The following is a 24,755-nucleotide window of genomic DNA, read 5'->3' as shown; positions in this document are numbered from 1 at the left end:
TTGGGAGTGACGAGGATGGAAAAGATTAGAAATGAGTTCATTAGAGGGACAGCGCATGTAGGATGTTTTGGTGACAAGGTGAGGGAGGCGAGATTGAGATGGTTTGGACATGTGCAGAGGAGGGACATGAATTATATTGGTAGAAGAATGCTGAGGATGGAGCCACCAGGTAGGAGGAAAAAAGGAAGGCCAAGGAGGAGGTTCGTGGATGTGGTGAGGGAAGACATGCAGGTAGTTGGTGGAAAAGAGGCAGATGTAGAGGACAGGGTGGTATGGAGACAGATGATCCGCTGTGGCGACCCCTAATGGGAGCAGCCGAAAGAAGAAGAAGAAAGAAAGCAACACATGAACGACAAGTTAACATGACAAATCATGTTTGACCAATATATGCCATTTTAAATAACAAATATAATATATTAAGAAAATATATATAATCAAATACAAATAAGCATATTTTCATGAAACATTGTCATGAAAAATCGTTTTGAAAAAAAGCAAACCTTTTTTCTTAAAAATGTTATTGTTAAAAAACATTATTTCATAATAAACCGTCAAAATGTGCCTTTAATAATAAAAAGGAAAAAACAAAGTGATGACAATTTGTTTTTAAAACAATATGACTTTTTCATTAAAAAATGATATTTGTAAAATATTAATTTTCATATTCATAAACATAATTTCATCAAAAATGGTTCAAATGTGGACTATTTTAACGAACAGATGACATGACAAATGATGTTTAGAAAAATACAGTGGGGCAAAAAAGTATTTAGTCAGCCACCAATTGTGCAAGTTCTTCCACTTAAAAAGATGAGAGAGGCCTGTAATTTTCATCATAGGTACACTTCAACTATAAGAGACAAAATGAGAAAGAAAAATCCAGAAAATTACATTGTCTGATTTTTAAAGAATTTATTTGCAAATTATGGTGGACGATAAGTATCTGGTCAATAACAAAAGTTCATCTCAATACTTTGTTATATACCTTTTGTTGGCAATGACAGAGATCAAACGTTTTCTGTAAGTCTCCACAAGGTTTTGACACACTGTTGCTGTTAGTTTGGCCCATTTCTCCATGCAGATCTCCTCTAGAGCAGTTGTGTTTTGGGGCTGTCGCTGGGCAACACGGATTTTCAACTCCCTCCAAAGATTTTTTACGGGGTTGAGATCTGGAGACTGGCTAGGCCACTCCAGGACCTTGAAATGCTTCTTACAAAGCCTCCGTTGCCTGGGCGGTGTGTTTGGAATCATTGTCATGCTGAAATACCCAGCCACGTTTCATCTTCAATGTCTTTGCTGATGGAAGGAGGTTTTTACTTAAAATCTCACGATACAAGGCCCCATTCATTCTTTCCTTTACACGGATCAGTCGTCTTGATCCCTTGGCAGAAAAACAGCCCCGAAGCATAATGTTTCCACCCCATGCTTCACAGTAGGTATGGTGTTCCATATGACATTCTCCCAATCCTCTTCTGGATCATCCAAATGCTCTCTAGCAAACTTGAGACTGGTCCGGACATGCACTGCCAAGCAGGGGGACACGTCTGGCACTGCAGGATTTGAGTCCCTTTCAGCGTAGTGTGTTACTGATGATAGCCTTTGTTACTTTGGTACCAGGTCTTTGCAGGTCAATTACTAGGTCCCCTCATGTGGTTCTGGGATTTTTGCTCACCGTTCTTGTGATCCTTTTGACCCCATGGGGTGAGATCTTGCGTGGAGCCCCAGATCGAGGGAGATTATCAGTGGTCTTGTATGTCTTCCAGTTTCTAATAATTGCTCCCACATTTGATTTCTTCACACCAAGCTGCTTAAATATTGCAGATTCAGTCTTCCCAGCCTGGTGCAGGTCTACAATTTTGTTTCTGGTGCCCTTGGACAGCTATTTGGTCTTGGTCATAGTGAAGATTGTAGTCTGACTGTTTGAGGTTGTGGACAGGTGTCTTTTATACTGATAACAAGTTCAAACCGGTGCCATTAATACAGGTAACAAGTGGAGGACAGAGGAGCCTCTTAAAGAAGAAGTTACAGGTCTGTGAGAGCCAGAAATCTTGCTTTTTTTTTGTAGGTACCCAAATACTTATTTTCCACCATAATATGCAAATAAATAATTTAATTATTTAACAATGTGATTTTCTGTATTTTTTTTTCTCATTTTGTCTCTCATAGTTGAAGTGTACCTTTGATGAAAATTACAGGCCTCTCTCATCTTTTTAAGTGGAAGAACTTGCACAATTGGTGGCTGACTAAATACATTTTTGCCCCACTGTATTCATTTTTTTCATGTACTTTTGGAAGTGGTGACATTTAAAATCATGTTATAATAAAAATACTTTTTTTTTTGATAAAAATGTTATTATAAAAATATTAAATTTTAAATTCAGAAACATAATTTCATGCAACACCATCATAAAGTGCAGTAAGTTAAAGACAAACAAATAAGTGACATCATGTTTTGAAAACAATATTGTTTTAAAAAAAAAAAAAAAGATTACTTTGAAAATGTAATTATGAAAATTGTTTTAACAAAAATTTTACTTTTTTTTAATTAATATGTAATACTTTTAAGTTCAGACGGATAATTTTATGGAAACATAAAAAAAAGTGGCAAAATAAACTAAAAACTGACATGACCAATGTTTTGACAGCAATAAGACTTTTTCATGAAAATCTGATAGTAATTTTTTAAATATGAATTTTCATATTCATAAACATAATTTTATTAAAACTCTTTAAAAAGTGCAAACTGTGTATTTTTTATATCCAGAACTATATTTAAATGATGACAAATCATGTTTTGACAAAAAATTAAAATCTTTAATTTTAAAAAGTGCAAAAAATAATTGAAAAAACGGAAATGGTGCCATTACAAATCATGTTTTAACAAAAATGACTTTTTTCATAAAATTATTAGTTATTTTAAAAATATAAAATTTTTATATTCAGAAACATAACTTCACGAAAAACCGTCAAAAAGTGCAGTAGATGTCAGTCAGATTTCAAAAAGAAATTGTGACGTGCTTTTGCTAAAATCAAACATTTTGAATAAAAAATATGATGATAGAAAAACAAGTCACATGAAAATTACTTTTTGACATAAAAATGACTTTTTATAATATTATATCATTACATTATATAATATAACCCAGCCATTATGGATGCACAAGCCAGTGCACTCTTAGTCCCAAGCCCAGGTAAATGGGGAGGGTTGCGTTAGGAAGGGCATCCAGCGTAAAAACGTGCCAAATCAAATATGCGGATCACAAATGAGAATTTCATACTGGATCAGTCGAGGCCCGGGTTAACAACGACTGCCACAGGTATCGTTAGCCGACAGGGTACCGGTGGAAATTGGGCTACTGTTGGCCGAAGGAGGAGAAGGAGAGGAGGAAGACGTCTACAGAGACGGCAGGGAAAGGAGCAGTGGAGGAGAGTGGAGGTTCGGGTTGGTACTTTAAATGTTGGTACTATGACGGGTAAAGGGAGAGAGGTATCTGATATGATGGAGAGGAGAAAGGTAGATATGCTGTGTGTTCAGGAGACCAAGTGAAAAGGGAGTAAGGCCAGGAACATTGGAGGTGGATTTAAACTGTTTTATCATGGTGTGGATGGAAAGAGAAATAGTGTTTGGGTGATTCTGAAGGAAGAGTACAGAAAGAGTGTAGTGGAGGTGAAGAGAGTTTCTGATAGGGTGATGATCGTGAAGGTGGAAGTGGCACTTATTTTAAGAAGAAGGAGGATCATAGGGTGACATATAAGAGTGGACGAAGGTGCACACAGGTGGACTATGTGCTATGCAGGAGATGCAACCTGAATGAGATTGGAGACTGTAAGGTGTTGGCAGGGGACAGTGTAGCTAGACAGCATTGGATGGTGGTCTGTAGGATGGTTTTGGAGGCGAAGAAGAAGAGGAGGAGAGTGAGGACTGAAAGAAGAATAAGATGGTGGAAACTTAAAGAGGATGAGTGTAGTGTGAGGTTCAGGGAAGAGGTCAGACATAGGCTCGGTGGTGTTGAAGAGGTATTGGATGATTGGGCAACTACTGCAGGAGTGATGAGGGAGGCAGCTAGAAAAGTACTTGGTGTGACATCTGGAAATAGAAAGCAAGACAAGGAGACATGGTGGTGGAATGAGGAAGTGCAGGAGAGCATAAGGAGAAAGAGGTTGGCAAAACAGAAGTGGGATAGACAGAGTGATGAGAAAAGTAGGCAGGAGTACAAGGAGATTCGGCAGCAGGTAAAGAGGGATAGAGAAAGCGTACGACAGAGTGCCAAGAGAGGAGTTGTGGTATTGTATGAGGATGTCAGGTGTGTCAGAGAAGTATGTGAGGGAGGAACATGTATAAGGGTTGATGGACTGCATCAAGGATCGGCCCTGAGCCCTTTTCCTGTTTCCACCTCTCCAGGCTCTTCTCAACCTGATCCCTACTTTCACCACAAATCACCATATCATCCGCAAACATCATAGTCCCGGGAGACTCTTGTCTGACATCGTCCGTCAACCTGTCCATCACCATTACATTTATAATTCTTTTTTTTTTTTTTTTAAATATGATGATAAAGAAAATATGAATTTTTATTTTCAGAAAAAAATTTGCAAGAAAACCTATAAAAAATTTGCAATTTGTGAAAAATTATTTTTTGAATTTTTTCCTTTTTAAAAAAAAAATACGAATTTTATTGTCAATTTTCATAATTTTAAAGACTATTTAATAATGAAACGTCAAAAAGTGCAGCAAGTTAACGAAAAACAAAAAGTGACAGCAAATCATATTTGGACAACAATAAATATAAATTATAAATAAAAATATGATTATTATGAAAATATTATTTTTAATTTTCTTAACCATAATTTCATGAAAAACTGTTACATACTGTAAAATGTGGGTTAGGGTTAGGGTTAGGGTTATTATAATCATTTTCATGATTATAATAATAATTACATTAAAACGGTTACAAACTGTAAAATGTGTACGAAAACGGTGTAGAAAGTCATAATTCATTAAACACTAATCGACACCTCATGTTTAGCAGAGCCGTGAATGTGCTGTCAAAACTCAACTTCTCAGGAGCTGAATATGCGATTCCGCAAGTCTCAGCCGGCTAGGACGAAGAGAAAGCGGTTTTTCGAAGCAATGCATATTTGCACCTACAACATGCACGTGACCATGATACTTTAAAAAAAAAATGTTTTTATGATATTCCAACAAAGCATGTTTGACAAAAATAGGACAATAAATAAAAAATATAATGGTTATTATGAAAATATCGATTTTCATATTCATCATAATTTCGTAAAACTGTTTCAAACTGTAAAATGTGTCCGAAAATGGTGTAGAAAGTCATTATTCATTCAAAACTAATCAACACATTAGATTTAGCAGAGCCGTGTATGTGCTGTCAAAACTTATCTTCTCAGAATTTAAAAATGCGATTCCGCAAAGCGAAGAGAACGCGCTTTTTCCAAGCAATGCATATTTTTTATTTATTAAAAATATTTTTTATTAATTTATTTATTTATTAAAAATTAATCAACACATTATCTTTGGAAGGGCCTTGAAAGTGCTGTCAAAATTGAACTTCTCAGGATCTGAAAATTAGATTCCGCAAGTCTCAGCCGGCTAGGACGAAGAGAAAGCAGTTTTTCATAAAAATTAGTTATGACAATATTCATTTTCATAATCATCAGTAAAAGTTAATAAAAAAGTGCAAATACAGAACATGACAATTCACGTTTTGCCAAAAACATTATCTTTATTAAATTATAGTTATCATTAAAATATGAAATTAGATTTTTTTTTTTTTTTTTTTACATAATTTTATTAAAAAACGTTAAAAATGTGCAACAAATAATTGAAAAAATGGAAATTGTGACATTGAAAATCGTTTTAACAAAAATAAGACTTTTTTCTAAAGATATTAAAGGTTTTATAAAAATATGGAATTTTATATTCAGAAACATAATTTCATGAAATTCTGTCAAAAGGTGCAGTGGTTTACCAAAAAAAATGTGTGTTTTTGAAAAAATATATGAATAAAAAAAAAAAAAAAGATAATGAAAGAAAAACAAAAAAGTGATATGAAAATTACGTTTTGACATAAATATGACTTTTTAATTAATATATCTTCTTCTTTCGGCTGCTCTTATTAGGGTTCACTGATACCCTACTATAACATATCACTCCTGTCACTCTTCTCCACCCACTCCACCCTGCCTGCACTCTTTTCTTCACTTCTCTAACAAACTCTCTATTACTTTGCACTGTTGACCCCAAGTACCTGAACTCCTCCACATTCTCCACCTCTTCTCCATGAAACCGCACCACTCCACTGCCCTCGTTTTCATTCACACACATGTAATCTGTCTTACTCCTACTGAGTTTCATTCTGCTTCTCTTCAGCGCATATCTCCACCTCTCCAGGCTCCTCTCAACCTGCTCACTACTCTCACCACAAATCACAATATCATCTGCAAACATCATAGTCCAGGGAGACTCCTGTCTGACCTCGTCTGTCAATCTGTCCATCACCACTAAAAACAGGAAAGGGCTCAGGCCCGATCCTTGATGCAATCCAACCTTCACCCTGAACCAATCTGTCTTTCCTACTGCACACTTCACTGCTGTCACACTGTACTCATACATATCCTGCACCACCCTCACATACTTCTCTGACACACTTGACTTCCCCATACAATACCACAACTCCTCTCTTGGCACTCTGTCGTTCCCTGTCTCCAAATACACAATGCAATTCCTTCTGTCCTTCTCTATACTTCTCCATCAACATTCTCAAAGCAAATAAGGCATCTGTGGTGCTCTTCCTCGGCATGAAACCATACTGTTGCTCACAGATGGTCACCTCTTCTCTCAGCCTGGCTTCCACTACTCTTTCCCATAACTTCATGGTGTGACTGATCAACTTAATTCCCCTGTAGTTACTGCAGGTCTGCACATCTGTCTTATGCTTAAAGATTGTTACCAGCACACTCCTTCTCCATTCCTCAGGCATCTTCTCACCTTACAGAATCTTGTTAAACAATCTGGTTAAAAACTCCACTGCCATCTCACCTAAACATCTCCACGCTTCTACTGGGATGTCATCTGGCCTAACCGATTTTTCACTCTTAATCGCTGCTCTCACTTCCACCTTACTAATCCTATCCACATCTTGCTTTACCATCTCCACATCATCCAACCGTCTCGCTCTCTGATTTTCCTCATTCATCAGCTGTTTAAAATACTCCCTCCACCTTCTCAACACACTCTCCTCACTAGTCAACACATTTCCATCTCCACCCTTTATCATCAAATAATTTTCTCCTCTCTTAGTGTCCAACCTCTCATACAGCTCCTCATATGCCTTTTACTTGGCTTTCGCCACATCCCTTTTTACCTGCTTCCGCATCTCCTTGTACTCCTGCCTACTTTTCTCATCACTCTGTCGATCCCACTTCCGTTTTGCCAACCTCTTTCTCCTTATGCTCTCCTGCACTTCAGCATTCCACAACCACATCTCTTAGTCTTCCTTTCTATTTCCAGATGTCACACCAAGTACTTTTCTAGCTGCCTCCCTTATCACTCCTGCAGTAGTTACCCAATCATCCAACACCTCGTCACCACCACCAAGCACCTGTCTGACCTCTTCCATGAACCTCACACTACACTCTTCCTCCTTCTTCTTTCAGTCCTCACTCTCCTCCTCTTTTTTTTCGCCTCCAAAACCATCCTACAGACCACCATCCGATGCTGTCTAGCTACACTGTCCCCCGCCAACACCTTGCAGTCTCCAATCTCTTTCAGGTTGCATCTCCTGCATAGAACATAGTCCACCTTTCTCCACTCTTATAGGTCAACCTATGACCCTCCTTCCTTCTCCATTTCCATCCTTTTAGCAAAATCTACCACCATCTGCCCTTCTTCATTCCTCTCCTTAAAGCCATACCTACCCATCACCTCCTCATCACCTCCGTTCCCTTCACCTACATGCCCATTAAAGTCTGCCCCAATCACCAATCGTTCTTTCCTAGGTACACCATCTACCACTTTATCTAATTCACTCCAGAATCTGTCCTTCTCCTCCATATCACAGCCGACTTGTGGAGCATAGGCACTGATGACATTTATCATCATCCCTTCAACTTCCAGCTGCACGTTCATCACCCTATCAGAAACTCTCTTCACCTCCACTACACTTTTACTGTACTCTTCCTTCAGAATCACCCCTACACCATTTCTCTTTCCATTCACACTATGATAGAACAGTTTAAACCCACCTTCAATGTTCCAGGCCTTACTCCCTTTCCACTTGGTCTCCTGAACACACAACATATCTACCTTTCTCCGCTCCATCATATCAGATACCTCTCTCCCTTTACCCGTCATACCAACATTTAAAGTACCAACCCGAACCTCCACTCTCCTACACTGCTCCTTTTCCTGCTGTCTAAATAATATTTAGACAAAAATGTCATTTTTTTTCTCCATAAAAATATGGAAATTATTAAAATATATATATATACATTGTCTTTTTAATAAGCTTTTTTTTTTTTTTTTTCATGAAACAGTTAAAAAGTGCAAATCATAAGAAAAAAGTAAATAGTGACATGACAAATCATGTTTTGACAAAAAAATTACTTTTTTTATTATAGTTATTGAAGTATGAAATATTATATTTGAATCAAAAGTACACGATAAAAAATAGTTTTGACAAAATTATGCATTTTTTTGATTAGCAAATATTTATTTTGAAAAATATGATTGTTCAAATTCAGTGGCATAATTTAATGAAAAACCTTTTAAAAATGCAATAAGTGATTGAAAAAAAAAAAGTGACATTACAAATCATGTTTTGACTAGACAATTATGTTTCTCATAAAAATTTGATATTTGTTAAATATCATATTTTTAATTAATAACTGTTAAAAAGACAAAAAGGTCACATGACAAATTGTTTTGACATAAAAATTTAAATAATTTTAAATCATAAAAATTTATGAACAAATAATTGTACATATTCATATGCAATATTTAATTCAATAAATGTTTAAAGATGAAAAAGGTGATGACAAAATATAATTATTTTTTATAAAAATATGATAATTATGAAAATAGGAATGGTGAACAAAACACAAAAAGTGTCATGAAAAAGTAAAATAACATTTTTAAATATAAAAATTATTGTTAAAATATAAATTTTCTTAATTTGAAACACTATGTAATATTAAAACATCAAAAAGTGCAGTAAGTTAAAGAAAAACGAAAAAGTGTCAAATCATGTTTTGACAACAATAGGACTTTTAAATTTAAATTTCATATTTGTAACATGTGAATTTTGATATTTAAATACGTAATCTCATTAAACAATGTTAAAAAGTGGAATATGTTAACAAAGAGGTGACATTTAAAATTATGTTTAGACAAAAATATGACTGTTAACCAAAAAAAATTATAAATTGTTGAAAAAAAGGAATTTTTTTTCATTAAATAATTATTATGAGAATACACATTTGAGAATATACATTTTTTTCTGGGGTATCCTCTGGACAGGAAACCCCCGACTCAGCCTTTCCTTTCGATCTTTGCTACGTATGCGGGGAAGTCTCAATGAAACACACGCGTCAGCTTTTAGAGAGAAGTTCCAAAGTTTATTGTCTTACACATTAAGATATACTTCCAAAGAGATGGCGAGAAAAAGGGAGGGCTGCCAGGTGTGTGTGTGAACAGAAGAGAAAGTTAGGAGCAACTAGGGAACAACTCCACAAGGTTATGTTGAGCCTGCAAAAGATAAGCCTAAAACAGAAATACAGGAACCACTGTGTGTGTGTACGAGCAAAGTAACTCATGCCACAAAAAGGATAGTTCAGGGTATGGTCAACAGAAACATACAAAAAGGATATTCTAGAACAGGGATGGGCAAACTTTTTGACTCACAGGCCGCAATGGGTTCTAAAATTTGACAGAGGGGCCGGGTCATACATATACATATACAAGTTGTTGAACTCCTTATTTTGCCAGTTCCTCAAAGTCTGGAGTAAGTTTTGTTGTGGCAATTCTCAGGATAGACCCGAAGTGTTTGTCAGAAACTGTCGCAGTTTTTAAGGAGTATCAGATTTAGCTCTCTTAAGAGAAGAAGAAAGTAATGCACGCGAACAACGTCAATGGAGCTGATGTGCGACATCTTCAGGGGAAACGTGGACATTACAGGGAAGAGGTCAAATGAACAATGTTTACCTGTACCTATTTTAATAGAATTTGGTCACGTTCGGCGGGCCAGATTAAAAATAGTTTGCCCATATCTGTTTTAGAAGCATACAGCAGAATTACTATAACTAATAATGGCAACAAGATACATATTACCATACTGTGAGAACATAAAAACTGTTAACGATAATAACTTCACATCTGGTCATGTTATTCGTTTAGCAGAAGCAACAAAACGTGGATTAGCCATACCAAAAGGGGACAGTTTGGGTTTTCTCGTTTTATAAAGAGAGGATAAAGACAAGAACTGAGTGTTCTGGGTCAACCTAATCTAGGACTAGTGATCAAGGATATCTCCATGATAAATAAGAATGGATAAATCACAACTCAAACTAACAGACATATAGGATAATATTCAGAAACACGAGGGACAGGTTGATAACCAGAAAGCATACGGGTGAATGATTGCTGGATACATTGAAAAATACATGGTCCAAATAGGCATAGTAACAGGAAAACAATCACAGTCAGAATTATCAAAGAAATGTACGCCGCCCAATGACCAAACAGAGTATACAACCATCCCCATCACCTACCTTGATTACCCTTTTTATCATCCTTAAGAGCCTCAGCCGTGGTGCGCATTTTCTCAGCTGCCTGACCTATAACTCCGTGTTCATCGTCGTTTTCAGGGACGTGTGTGCAACCACTATCCCCCACCAATGGACATACGCCTCCCTTTTCAGCCAGCAGGATATCTAAAGCTAATCTATTCTTTAGAATTGTCAGGCGCAAAGCAGTGAGCTCAGTACGCATACCATTAAGAGCGATGAAGGTTTCATTAATGAAGGTGGCCACGCGATAATGGGTGACTTCTTTCTGATTCCACAACTGGGTAATACCATAATGTGGAAAAAAGGCGTCCAAAAATGCGGACCGTTTTCGCCGGCTCTGTGTTTGGTTGAGGTGTCTGAATATATATAAGGACGAGCCGAATCGGGTAAGTGCACACACCCCACCCCAATTAGGCGTTAGATACATATATACTTGCTTTCCACACACCCAATACCAATCCTCTGTTCTATACACAGTGCCATTACCCGGGTGTATCAGAGAACGGATACGCATGTGAGCGGTCAGGGGTGACCCCGAGGGAAACGGGTCCATTACAAGGGGAAAACATACTCTTTTGAGATTCGAGGTTTTATGAAGGTAGGGCTAAATAGTTTCTCCTCCAAGGAATAGGTCCAGGCTACTGTGACCGCAATCAGGAGGTCTATCAGTTTCTGAGTTGGTCTATTACAAACGAGAAGGGATTGCCAGATGCTGCCAAAATCGTGCGCAATACCAAAGTCAGTGTAGATCTTCTCATCTTTTCCTTCTGAAAGGACACATGCACGAGTCAAGGCGAAGAGTTCAGTTGCCTGTGCAGAAGACAAAGGCAAAGAGTAAGCTTCAACAGTGACATCAGGTAAGGAACAGACAGAGTAACCACACAGAAATTTACCATCATACGGCTTCGTACATGAGCCGTCCACAAAAAGTGACTCACCCCTGTCTAAAGTAGTGGAAGAGAAATCGGGGTGTATACTAGTAGAATGAATGACCTCGGCGCAGCAATCATGTGTGGTGTCGTGCAGTGTGTCATCTTGTGCATTAATCAAACGAGCAAGGGCATGACCTAAAGTGTCGAAAGAGGAGGTGGCCTTGATTTCCAGATTACTTGTCGCAATGGATAGTTTCATAGCCGGATCTTCTCTGAGCTGTCATGTGTTGTGTGCATAAGTTCTGAAGAACTGTTTCACCTGATGTGGAGAATGAAAGATCATAGGATGAGACAACACTAGTTTTTCAGCGTCTTGAACCATCACAGCACAGGCAGCCACCGCACGAAGACACGCAGGTAAACCCTGAGCCACGGTGTCAAGTGTTTTGGACAGGAACGCACATAGAGAGTGTGTATGATTGCATGGAATTGAAGCGATAATAGAGGCCACATCGGGCACAACAGGTGCAACAGGAACCACAACATCATTTATTTTTCTCAAGTCTTGAGTGAAGTGCCGTCCGGCTTAGGAACCGGATTAACGGGTGTGTTGTAGGAACTCACACACGGCTTGATCACACCCTGTTGTAACAAAGAGTTCAAGATTTTATAGAATAGACATTCCCTGCAACTTTGATTCAGAGAATGGATACTCTTTGAAAAATCAGGATGCAAAGTAGTTTAGTTTAGCTTCATAAGTAGGACAATGAACCAAGCCCACATCGTCCTGATGCTCCGCCCAGGGGAGAGATGGCAATTCTTCCAGTGAAGAAGAGAGTGGTAATTTCTGTGTGGTAGAGAGAAAACAGTTGTTAGTGTTAGAAAGATATGACAGAAGAGCAGAGTCAGGAATTGAAATTTGAGTTTAGAATTTGGAATTGAGTTTAGAGCCAGAGAAGGTGAGAGAAATGTGCAACCTACTCATGAGATCTCGGCCCAAGAGATTAAAAGGACAATCAGGCATAAAAACAAAACGATGTTGCAGAAAAATATTTGTGTCGGAAGGACAGGTTACAAGCACGAATGGAGTAAATAGTGTTTCTTTTTCAACCCCTTCAATACCCACAGAGATAATGGAATGACCAGAAATGGGTCCCTCATATTGTTTGCCTACCAGTGACATTGTCGCCCCTGTATCAAAGAGAAAGGGGTACACCATGCCATTGATGCAAAGTTTGATTGCATAGTCTGCGCCTGTCAACTGATTATGGTGGGAAAAGCTCATTAGCATGTCAACGAAATGCAGAGGTTTAGATGGGGATGGAAGAACCCTGATTATGTCTCTAAGGTCCCCGATCGAGGGCGGATGTAATTTGAGGCCACGGGCCAGCTTTGACCATACGCATACCGCATTAGTGTGGGTTTTGGGCCAGGGAGGAGGATCGATCTCTGGCACCGAAGGAGACACTAACCCGCCATCCCGATAGGGTGGGGGTGGAGCGTTTGGCGATAAAGATATTTTTGGCTTGGCTTCGACTTAAGTTCTCTTTTTGAGTTTGATATAGAGTGATATTCATCCCAGATTGGTTTCATTTCTACCCATAGGATAAACTGTAAAAAAAAAAACAATAAAGTGAAAAACAATGAAGAAAAATAATAGTGACATGACAAAACGTTTTTTTTTTTAAATGTTAATTGTTAAAATATAAATGTTCAGAATCATAGGAACATTTTAATTAAAAACCATTAAAAACTAAAATACATAAATACAAAATGACATGACAAATTGTGTATTTACATGACCTTTTTGCATAATAAATTGATAGTCATTGTTAAAATACAAGTTTGCATATTTCTGAGGATCATTTAATTAAAATTCGTTAAATAAAGCAATACATGAACCCAGCCATTATGGATGCACAAGCCAGCGCACTATTAGTGCCGGTCCCAAGCCCGGGTAAATGGTGAGGGTTTGCTTCAGGAAGGGCATCCAGCGTAAAACAGGTGCCAAATCAAATATGCGGATCACAAATGAAAATTTCATATCGGATCGGTCGAGGCCCAGGTTAACAATGACCGCCACAGTTATCGTTAGCCGACAGGGTACCGGTGGAAATTGGGCTACTGTTGGCCGAAGGAGGAGAAGGAGAGGAGGAAGACGTCTACAGAGACGGCAGGGAAAGGAGCAGTGTAGGAGAGTGGAGGTTCGGGTTGGTACTTTAAATGTTGGTACTATGACAGGTAAAGGGAGAGAGGTAGCTGATATGATGGAGAGGAGAAAGGTAGATATGTTGTGTGTTCAGGAGACCAAGTGGAAAGGGAGTAAGGCCAGGAACATTGGAGGTGAATTTAAACTGTTTTATCATGGTGTGGAAAGAGAAATGGTGTAGGGGTGATTCTGAAGGAAGAGTGTAGTGGAGGTGAAGAGAGATTCTGATAGGGTGATGATCATGAAGGTGGAAGTTGAAGGGATGATGATAAATGTCATCAGTACCTATGCTCCACAAGTTGGCTGTGAGATGGAGGAGAAGGAAATATTTTGGAGTGAATTAGATGAAGTGGGAGATGGTGTACCTAGGAAAGAACGATTGGTGATTAAGGCAGACTTTAATGGGCATGTAGGTGAAGGGAACAGAGGTGATGAGGAGGTGATGGGTAGGTATGGTTTTAAGGAGAGGAATGTGGAAGGGCAGATAGTGGTGGATTTTGCTAAAAGGATGGAAATGGCAGTGGTGAACACTTATTTTAAGAAGAAGGAGGATCATAGGGTGACGTATGAGAGTGGAGGAAGGTGCACACAGGTGGACTATGTGCTATGCAGGAGATGCAACCTAAAGGAGATTGGAGACTTTAAGGTATTGGCAGGGGACAGTATAGCTAGACAGCATCGGATGGTGGTCTGTAGGATGGTTTTGGAGGCGAAGAAGAAGAGGAGGAGAGTGAGGACTGAAAGAAGACTAAGATGGTGGAAACTAAAGGAGGAAGAGTGTAGTGTGAGGTTAAGGGACGAGGTCAGACAGAGGCTCGGTGGTGTTAAGGAGGTGTTGGATGATTGGGCAACTACTGCAGGAGTGATGAGGGAGGCAGCGAGAAAAGTACTTGGTGTAACATCTGAAAATAGAAAGCAAGACAAGGAGACGTGGTGGTGGTGGAATGAGGAAGTGCAGGAGAGCACAAGGAGAAAGAGGTTGGCAAAACAGAAGTGGGATAGACAGAGTGATGAGAAAAGTAGGCAGGAGTACAAGGAGATGCGACAGCAGGTTAAGAGGGATGTGGCAAAAGCCAAGGAAAAGGCATATGAGGAGCTGTATAAGAGGTTGGACACTAAGGAAGGAGAAAAGGATTTGTACCGATTGGCCAGGCAGAGGGACCGAGCTGGGAAGGATGTACTGCAAGTTAGAGCAGTAAAGGATGGAGAGGGAAATGTGTTGACTAGCGAGGAGAGTGTGTTGAGAAGGTGGAGGGAGTATTTTGAGCAGCTAATGAATGAGGAAAATCAGAGAGAAGGTTGGATGATGTGGAGTTGGTGAAGCAGGAAGTGGATAGGATTAGTAAGGAGGAAGTGAGAGCAGCGAGTTTTTCCTTGCCACAGTCGCCAGTCGCCACCGGCTTGCTCATCAGGGACAAACTTACTCATAAAGAACATATTCATTTTTAATCACCGCATTATCTGTGTAAAGCTGCTTTGAGACAATGTTCATTGTTAAAAGCGCTATACAATTAAAAATGAATTGAATTGAATTGAATTAAGAGGATGAAGAGTGGAAAGTCGGACATACCGGTAGAAGCGTGGAGATGTTTAGGAGAGATGGCAGTGGAGTTTTTGTCCAGATTGTTTAACAGGATTTTGGAAGGTGAGAAGATGCCTGAAGAATGGAGAAGAAGTGTGCTGGTACCGATCTTCAAGCATAAAGGAGATGTGCAGTCTTGCAGTAACTACAGGGGAATTAAGTTGATCAGTCACACCATGAAGTTATGGGAAAGAGTAGTGGAAGCCAGGCTGAGAGAAGAGGTGACCATCTGTGAGCAACAGTATGGTTTCATGCCGAGGAAGAGCACCACAGATGCCTTATTTGCTTTAAGAATGTTGATGGAGAAGTATAGAGAAGGACAGAAGGAATTGCATTGTGTATTTGTGGATTTAGAGAAGGCGTACGACAGGGTGCCAAGAGAGGAGTTGTGGTATTGTATGAGGAAGTCAGGTGTGACGGCAGTGAAGTGTGCAGTAGGAACGACAGACTGGTTCAGGGTGAAGGGTAATTTTTAAAAATCACATCAATCAAGTTACAAAAACAGCCTTCTTTCACCTTAGAAATATTTCTAAGCTAAGAAATATGTTATCTATATCTGATGCAGAGAAGCTCGTCCATGCGTTTATGACCTCTAGAATAGACTACTGTAATGCATTACTAGGTGGATGTCCTGCATCAATAAACAAGCTTCAGTTAGTTCAGAATGCGGCAGCAAGAGTTCTTACTAGGTCAAGAAAATACGATCATATAACCCCAATCTTATCATCCTTACATTGGCTTCCTATTAAGTTTCGAATAGACTACAAACTACTGCTACTCACTTATAAAGCACTAAATGGTTTGGCTCCCATGTATCTCTCCAGTCTTTTAACACGCTACAATCTGTCACGCTCCCTGAGATCTCAAAACTCTGGGCTTCTAGTAGTTCCTAGAATAGCAAAGTCCACTAAAGGCGGTAGAGCATTTTCACATTTAGCTCCTAAACTCTGGAATAGTCTTCCTGACAGTGTTCGGGGTTCAGATACACTCTCCCAGTTTAAGTGTAGATTAAAAACATATCTTTTTAGCAAAGCCTACACATAACACACATCACACACATCACATCACAACCTTGTGCTCCAGAATATATGATCACATGCACAATATCAACTTGTGCTGTTAATATCATGAACAGCAGCTACGCTAATTCCTCTCCACTGCTTCTCTTTCTCTCCCCATCCCGAGGCATCCTGAGGTTTGGCCAGCTCCAGTCACGTCCCACCTCGTGAAGATTATGGACCTATGGATGATCATGGAGAAGTAGATGCCGAGTGTTTAAAGGCCCTGGCATGGAGAAGCTGATGCTGGATCTATGATGATCACAAATTGTTCTGTATTGTTGAAAGATTTATGACCAAACTCTTGATGTCACCCATATGAGGATGGGTTCCCCTTTGAGTCTGGTTCCTCTCAAGGTTTCTTCCTCATATCATCTAAGGGAGTTTTTCCTTGCCACTGTCGCCACGGCTTGCTCATCAGGGACAAACGCACACCATTCACCTTCACTGTTGTTTTCTGTAAAGCTGCTTTGAGACAATGTCTGTTGTGAAAAGCGCTATACAAATAAACTTGACTTGACTTGACTTGAAGGTTGGACTGCATCATGGATCGGCCCTGAACCCTTTACTGTTTGCAGTGGTGATGGACAGGTTGACAGACGAGGTCAGACAGGAGTCTCCCTGGACTATGATGTTTGCGGATGATATTGTGATTTGTTGTGAGAGTAGGGAGCAGGTTGAGAGGAGCCTGGAGAGGTGGAGATATGCGCTGAAGAGAAGCGGAATGAAACTCAGTAGGAGTAAGACAGAATACATGTGTGTGAATTCCTCCACCTTCTCCAGCTCTTCTCCCTGCAACTGCACAACTCTACTGCCCTCCCGAGAGGGATGGCAGTAAGTTGTGCGGTTGCAGGGAGAAGAGCTGGAGAAGGTGGAGGAATTCAGGTACCTGGGGTCAACAGTGCAAAGTAATGGTGAGTGTGTTAGAGAAGTAAAGAAAAGAGTGCAGGCAGGGTGGAGTGGGTGGAGAAGAGTGACAGGAGTGATTTGTGATAGTAGGGTATCTGCAAAAATGTAAGGGAAAGTTTATAGGTCTGTGGTGAGACCTGCGATGTTGTATGGATTAGAGACAGTGGCATTGAGTAAAAGACAGGAGGTGGAGCTGGAGGTAGCAGAGCTGAAGATGTTGAGGTTTTCGTTGGGAGTGACGAGGATGGACAAGATTAGAAATGAGTTTATTAGAGGGACAGCACATGTAGGATGTTTTGGTGACAAGGTGAGGGAGGCGAGATTGAGATGGTTTGGACATGTGCAAAGGAGGGACATGAATTATATTGGTAGAAGAATGCTGAGGATGGAGCCACCAGGTAGGAGGAAAAAAGGAAGGCCAAGGAGGAGGTTCGTGGATGTGGTGAGGGAAGACATGCAGGTAGTTGGTGTAAAAGAGGCAGATGTAGAGGACAGGGTGGTATGGAGACAGATGATCCGCTGTGGCGACCCCTAATGGGAGCAGCCGAAAGAAGAAGAAGAAAGAGAGCAACACATGAACGACAAGTTAACATGACAAATCATGTTTGACCAATATATGCCATTTTAAATAACAAATATAATATATTAAGAAAAAAAATAAATAAATATATATATATATATATATATATATATATATATATATATATATATATATATATATATATATATATATATATATATAATTAAATAAAAATAAGCATATTTTCATGAAACATTGTCATGAAAAATCGTTTTGAAAAAAAACAAACCTTTTTTCTTTAAAATGTTATCGTTAAAAAACATTATTTCATATTAAACCGTCAAAATGAGCCTTTAATAATAAAAAGAAAAAAAAAATTATGACAATTTATGTTTTTAAAACAATATGACTTTTTCATTAAAAAAATTATATTTGTAAAATATAAATTTTCATATTCATAAACATAATATAATTAAAAATGGTTCAAATGTGGACTATTTTAACGAACAGATGACATGACAAATTATGTTTAGACAAATACAGTGGGGCAAAAAAGTATTTAGTCAGCCACCAATTGTGCAAGTTCTTCCACTTAAAAAGATGAGAGAGAGGCCTGTAATTTTCATCATAGGTACACTTCAACTATAAGAGACAAAATGAGAAAGAAAAATCCAGAAAATCACATTGTCTGATTTTTAAGGATTTATTTGCAAATTATGGTGGACAATAAGTATCTGGTCAATAACAAAAGTTCATCTCAATACTTTGTTATATACCTTTTGTTGCCAATGACAGAGATCAAACGTTTTCTGTAAGTCTCCACAAGGTTTTGACACACTGTTGCTGTTAGTTTGGCCCATTTCTCCATGCAGATCTCCTCTAGAGCAGTTATGTTTTGGGGCTTTTGCTGGGCAACACGGATTTTCAACTCCCTCCAAAGATTTTTTACGGGGTTGAGATCTGGAGACTGGCTAGGCCACTCCAGGACCTTGAAATGCTTCTTACAAAGCCTTTGTTGCCCGGGCGGTGTGTTTGGGATCATTGTCATGCTGAAATACCCAGCCACGTTTCATCTTCAATGCCCTTGCTGATGGAAGGAGGTTTTTACTCAAAATCTCACGATACAAGGCCCCATTCATTCTATCCTTTACACGGATCAGTCGTCTTGATCCCTTGGCAGAAAAACAGCTCCGAAGCATGATGTTTCCACCCCCATGCTTCACAGTAGGTATGGTGTTCCATATGACATTCTCCCAATCCTGTTCTGGATCATCCAAATGCTCTCTAGCAAACTTGAGACTGGTCCGGACATGCACTGCAAAGCAGTCTTTGGTCTTGGTCATTGTGGAGATTGGAGTCTGACTGTTTGAGGTTGTGGACAGGTGTCTTTTATACTGATAACGAGTTCAAACCGGTGCCATTAATACAGGTAACAAGTGGAGGACAGAGGAGCCTCTTCAAGAAGAAGTTACAGGTCTGTGAGAGCCAGAAATCTTGCTTTTTTTTTTTTTTTTTAGGTAACCAAATACTTATTTTCCACCATAATTTGCAAATAAATAATTTAATTATTTAACAATGTGATTTTCTGTATTTTTTTTCTCATTTTGTCTCTCATAGTTGAAGTGTACCTATGATGAAAATTACAGGCCTCTCTCATCTTTTTAAGTGGAAGAACTTGCACAATTGGTGGCTGACTAAATACTTTTTTGCCCCACTGTATTAATTTTTTTCATGTACTTTTGGAAGTGGTGACATATAAAATCATGTTTATTAAAAATACTTTTTTTTCAATAAAAATATGTTATTATAAAAATATTAAATTTTTAATTCAGAAACATAATTTCATGCAACACCATCATAAAGTGCAGTAAGTTAAAGACAAACAAATAAGTGACATCATGTTTTGAAAACAATATGATTGTTTTGTTTTTTTTTATTACTTTGAAAATGTGACTTTTGTTTAATTAATATGTAATACTTGTAAGTTCAGACGGATAATTTTATGGAAACATAAAAAAAAAGTGGCAAAATAAACTAAAAACTGACATGACCAATGTTTTGACAGCAATAAGACTTTTTCATGAAAATCTGATAGTAATTTTTTAAATATGAATTTTCATATTCATAAACATAATTTTATTAAAACTCTTTAAAAAGTGCAAAAAAAAATTTTTATATCCAGAAGCATATTTCAATGATGACAAATCATGTTTTGACAAAAAATTTAAATCTTTAATTTCAAAAAGTGCAAAAAAATTATTGAAAAAACGGAATTGTTGCCATTGAAAATCATGTTTTAACAAAAATGACTTTTTTCATAAAATTATTAAAGTTATTATAAAAATAAAAAAAATTTATATTCAGAAACATAACTTCACGAAAAACCGTCAAAAAGTGCAGTAGATGTCAGTCAGATTTCAAAAAGAAATTGTGACTTGCTTTTGCAAAAATCAAACATTTTTAATAAAAATATGATAATGATAGAAAAACAAGTCACATGAAAATAACTTTTTGACATAAAAATGACTTTTTATAAAATTATATAATAGTAATGTATATAATATTATATCATTACATTATATAATATAACCCAGCCATTATGGATGCACAAGCCAGTGCACTCTTAGTGCCGGTCCCAAGCCAGGGTAAATGGGGAGGGTTGCGTCAGGAAGGGCATTCAGCGTAAAAACGTGCCAAATCAAATATGCAGATCACAAATGAGAATTTCATACCGGATCGGTCGAGGCCCGGGTTAACAACGACCGCCACAGGTATCGTTAGCCGACAGGGTACCGGTGGAAATTGGGCTACTGTTGGCCGAAGGAGGAGAAGGAGAAGAGGAAGACGTCTACAGAGACGGCAGGGAAAGGAGCAGTGAAGGAGAGTGGAGTTGGTACTTTAAATGTTGGTACTATGACGGGTAAAGGGAGAGAGGTAGCTGATATGATGGAGAGGAGAAAGGTAGATATGCTGTTTGTTCAGGGGACCAAGTGGAAAGGGAGTAAGGCCAGGAACATTGGAGGTGGATGATTTAAACTGTTTTATCATGGTGTGGATGGAAAGAGAAATGGTGTAGGGGTGATTCTGAAGGAAGAGTAAAGTAAGAGTGTAGTGGAGGTGAAGAGAGTTTCTGATAGGGTGAAGGTGGAAGTGGCACTTATTTTAAGAAGAAGGAGGATCATAGGGTGACATATAAGAGTGGAGGAAGGTGCACACAGGTGGACTATGTGCTATGCAGGAGATGCAACCTGAATGAGATTGGAGACTGTAAGTGTAAGGGACAGTGTAGCTAGACAGTAGCCATGTGTGTATCGATACCAAATATCGATACTATCGATACTGGGGATGAAATCGAAAAGTAACGATCCAAAAGTCAAAGTATCGATACTTTTCGATACTTCAGTAAACGAAACTGCAGCAGCCAGCTGCAGAAAGAGTGAGGGCGAGGTTGCTCGCCAGTCGCAACTCGCGAGTGCGTGGTATCATGGAGCCAGCAGACAAAAAACGGAGCGCTGTGTGGAGGTATTTTACTGCTGTAGATGAGACCATAGCGAATTGCGACGTGTGTAAAAAGTCTATTCGCTACTGTGGTAACACCACAAATTTACATAAGCACATGAAACAACATGACAAAGAGCGTAGCGAACTACAAAAAGAACGAGAGTAGGCCGGCAGCAAGACAGAAGACACTGGCAGAGTCCTTTCAAGAGAGATATTATCCAGGTAGCTAAATGTATATGTTAATGTATATATTTAATACATGTATATGTTTAATATGTATAACCTTAGATGTAAAACCGCGGTTTACATCTAAAGGGATTGTTTTGCTTTACGAATATAGTGTCATTTGTACTAACGAACAACTAAAAATTTATAATACATTTGTTACAATATTTATGAATTTTTGTTAATGTTTTTTTAATGAAAACTAAGATTAACAAAGTGTGTGTGTGTGTGTGTGTGTGTGTGTGTGTGTGTGTGTGTGTGTGTGTTTACTTTAACCATGAGAGAGGGAGACTATAGGATATTTAAGCTACAAGTGCAAGGCTATAAACTAAAACTAATAATTTTGTTATTTCACCTAGGTGATTCCCCACGAGCGACCAATATTACAAGAAGCCTTGCTAAAATGATTGCAAATCTCCCCTGCAGAAGCAGCAGCTTGCCCTCCTGCAGCAAATATGGGCAGAATTTGACTCTCAAGTCCTTGCATCTCAGCAGCATTGTTCTACTAGCACTGATGCCATAATTAAAATGCGGCGTTACTCAGAAGAGAAGCCAATTCCACAAGACCAAGATCCACTACTTTGGTGGAAAATTAATCAGGCAGCATTTACCTCTCTGAGTAAGCTTGCCAAGAAACACCTGGGAGTCATTGCTTCCTCTGTGCCTGCAGAAAGAATTTTTTCAAAGGCCGGACAGTTAATAAGCCACAAAAGACATTTATTGAAAGGGAAACATGTAAATATGTTATTGTTTCTCAACAAAAATCTGTAGTTTAGTGGTTCTCAACTTTTGTTTAGGTATTAGATATGGTGTGTACTTTGTTCATAAGATAAGGCAGTATTCTAAATAGGAAATTATTTAATTTGTTATTAAAACAGCTGCTTTATTTTCTAGTAATAATTTTGTGCACTTTATTTTTTGTTAACGCGAATAAGTACAGTTAAAGGGAGAAATAATTGTTACTATATTGTTGTTTAATGTATATTTAATAGTATTGTTCAGTTTTTCAGCTAATTTTATTACTGTTATTGTAATTTCCTTGCTGTTGTGATGTTTGCATAGTTTATTACAATAATATACTTTTTTCATTTGAAAATGTCTTGTTTTTTGTTAACCTCACACATGACCAATTACAGAGCAAATCACATCACAAAACACAGATGTATGCAGATTAACAAAATTATGCAATCACTTTATAGTGATACAGTGACATTCGCTACGCAAGAAAGTAAAGGTAATTTAGATTGTGCGCTAAAAATAAAAAAAAGTATCGATATCGGTATTGATATCGGCGATATTGGCCTGTATTTACTTGGTATCGGATCGATACTAAATTTTGCAGTATCGCCCATGACTACTAGACAGCATTGGATGGTGGTCTGTGGGATGGTTTTGAAGGCGAAGAAGAAGAGGAGGAGAGTGACGACTGAAAGAAGAATAAGATGGTGGAAACTTAAAGAGGATGAGTGTAGTGTGAGGTTCAGGGAAGAGGTCAGACATAGGCTCGGTGGTGTTGAAGAGGTGTTGGATAAATGGGCAACTACTGCAGGAGTGATGAGGGAGGCAGCTAGAAAAGTACTTGGTGTGACATCTGGAAATAGAAAACAAGACAAGTAGACATGGTGGTGGAATGAGGAAGTGCAGGAGAGCATAAGGAGAAAGAGGTTGGCAAAATAGAAGTGGGATAGACAGAGTAATGAGAAAAGTAGGCAGAGTGCCAAGAGAGGAGTTGTGGTATTGTATGAGGAAGTCAGGTGTGTCAGAGAAGTATGTGAGGGAGGGACATGTATGAGGGTTGATGGACTGCATCAAGAAACGGCCCTGAGCCCTTTTCCTGTTTCCATCTCTCCAGGCTCTTCTCAACCTGCTCCCTACTCTCACCACAAATCACCCGCAAACATCCTAGTCCCGGAAGACTCCTGTCTGACCTAGTCCTGTCCATCACCATTAAATTTATAATTCTTTTTTTTTTTTTTTTTAAATGATGATAAAGAAAATATGAATTTTTATTTTCAGAAAAATATTTTCAAGAAAACCCATAAAAAATGTGCAATTTGTGAAAAATTTTTTTTTTGATTTTTTCCTTTTTTTTTAAATACGAATTTTATTGTTTTATCAATTTTCATAATTTTGAAGACTATTTAATAATGAAACGTCAAAAAGTTCAGTTATTGGACTTCTGTGCTAGTTACAGTTTCTCCATAACTCCATACTCACTTATAAAGCACTAAATGGTTTGGCTCCCATGTATCTATCCAGTCTCTTAACACGCTACAATCCGTCACGCTCCCTGAGATCTCAAAACTCTGGGCTTCTAGTAGTTCCTAGAATAGCAAAGTCCACTAAAGGCGGTAGAGCATTTTCACATTTAGCTCCTAAACTCTGGAATAGTCTTCCTGACAGTGTTCGGGGTTCAGATACACTCTCCCAGTTTAAGTGTAGATTAAAAACATATCTTTTTAGCAAAGCCTACACATAACACACATCACGCACATCACATCACAACCTTGTGCTCCAGAACATCTGATCACATGCACATTATCAACTTGTGCTGTTAATATCATGAACAGCAGCTACGCTAATTCCTCTCCACTGCTTCTCTTTCTCTCCCCATCCCGAGGCATCCTGAGGTTTGGCCAGCTCCAGTCACGTCCCACCTCGTGAAGATTATGGACCTATGGATGATCATGGAGAAGTAGATGCCGAGTGTTTAAAGGCCCTGGCATGGAGAAGCTGATGCTGGATCTATGATGATCACAAATTGTTCTGTATTGTTGAAAGATTTATGACCAAACTTTTGATGTCACCCATATGAGGATGGGTTCCCCTTTGAGTCTGGTTCCTCTCAAGGTTTCTTCCTCATATCATCTAAGGGAGTTTTTCCTTGCCACTGTCGCCACGGCTGCTCATCAGGGACAAACGCACACCATTCACCTTCACTGTTGTTTTCTGTAAAGCTGCTTTGAGACAATGTCTGTTGTGAAAAGCGCTATACAAATAAACTTGACTTGACTTGACTTGACTCCATAACGAACACCATGTTCAAGCATAAGGGTGTCCATCAGTG

At 38.5% G+C, this 24,755-nt stretch overlaps 1 long non-coding RNA gene across 2 annotated transcripts in view; it reads left to right on the top strand.

The window, feature by feature from the left end:
* Nucleotides 1-14,088, top strand: part of LOC310728757 — a 45,142-nt gene extending 31,054 nt beyond the window's left edge. Inside the window, exons 2-3 of one of the 2 annotated variants that reach the window (XR_014534328.1) lie at nucleotides 3,373-3,436; nucleotides 13,825-14,088. This is a non-coding gene — a long non-coding RNA (uncharacterized lncRNA). Of the gene's footprint in view, nucleotides 1-3,372; nucleotides 3,438-13,824 lie in introns of those variants that run through there. The other variant, XR_014534329.1, reaches the window with a different exon arrangement.
* Nucleotides 14,089-24,755: the final 10,667 nt, after the last annotated feature.

The sequence above is a fragment of the Silurus aristotelis genome (genome assembly GCF_946808225.1).
Source record: "Silurus aristotelis genome assembly, chromosome: 7".
NCBI classification, from domain to species: Eukaryota; Metazoa; Chordata; class Actinopteri; order Siluriformes; family Siluridae; genus Silurus; species Silurus aristotelis.
Note: the sequence above shows the minus strand (reverse complement) of the source record. Positions and strands in the feature narration are given on the sequence as shown.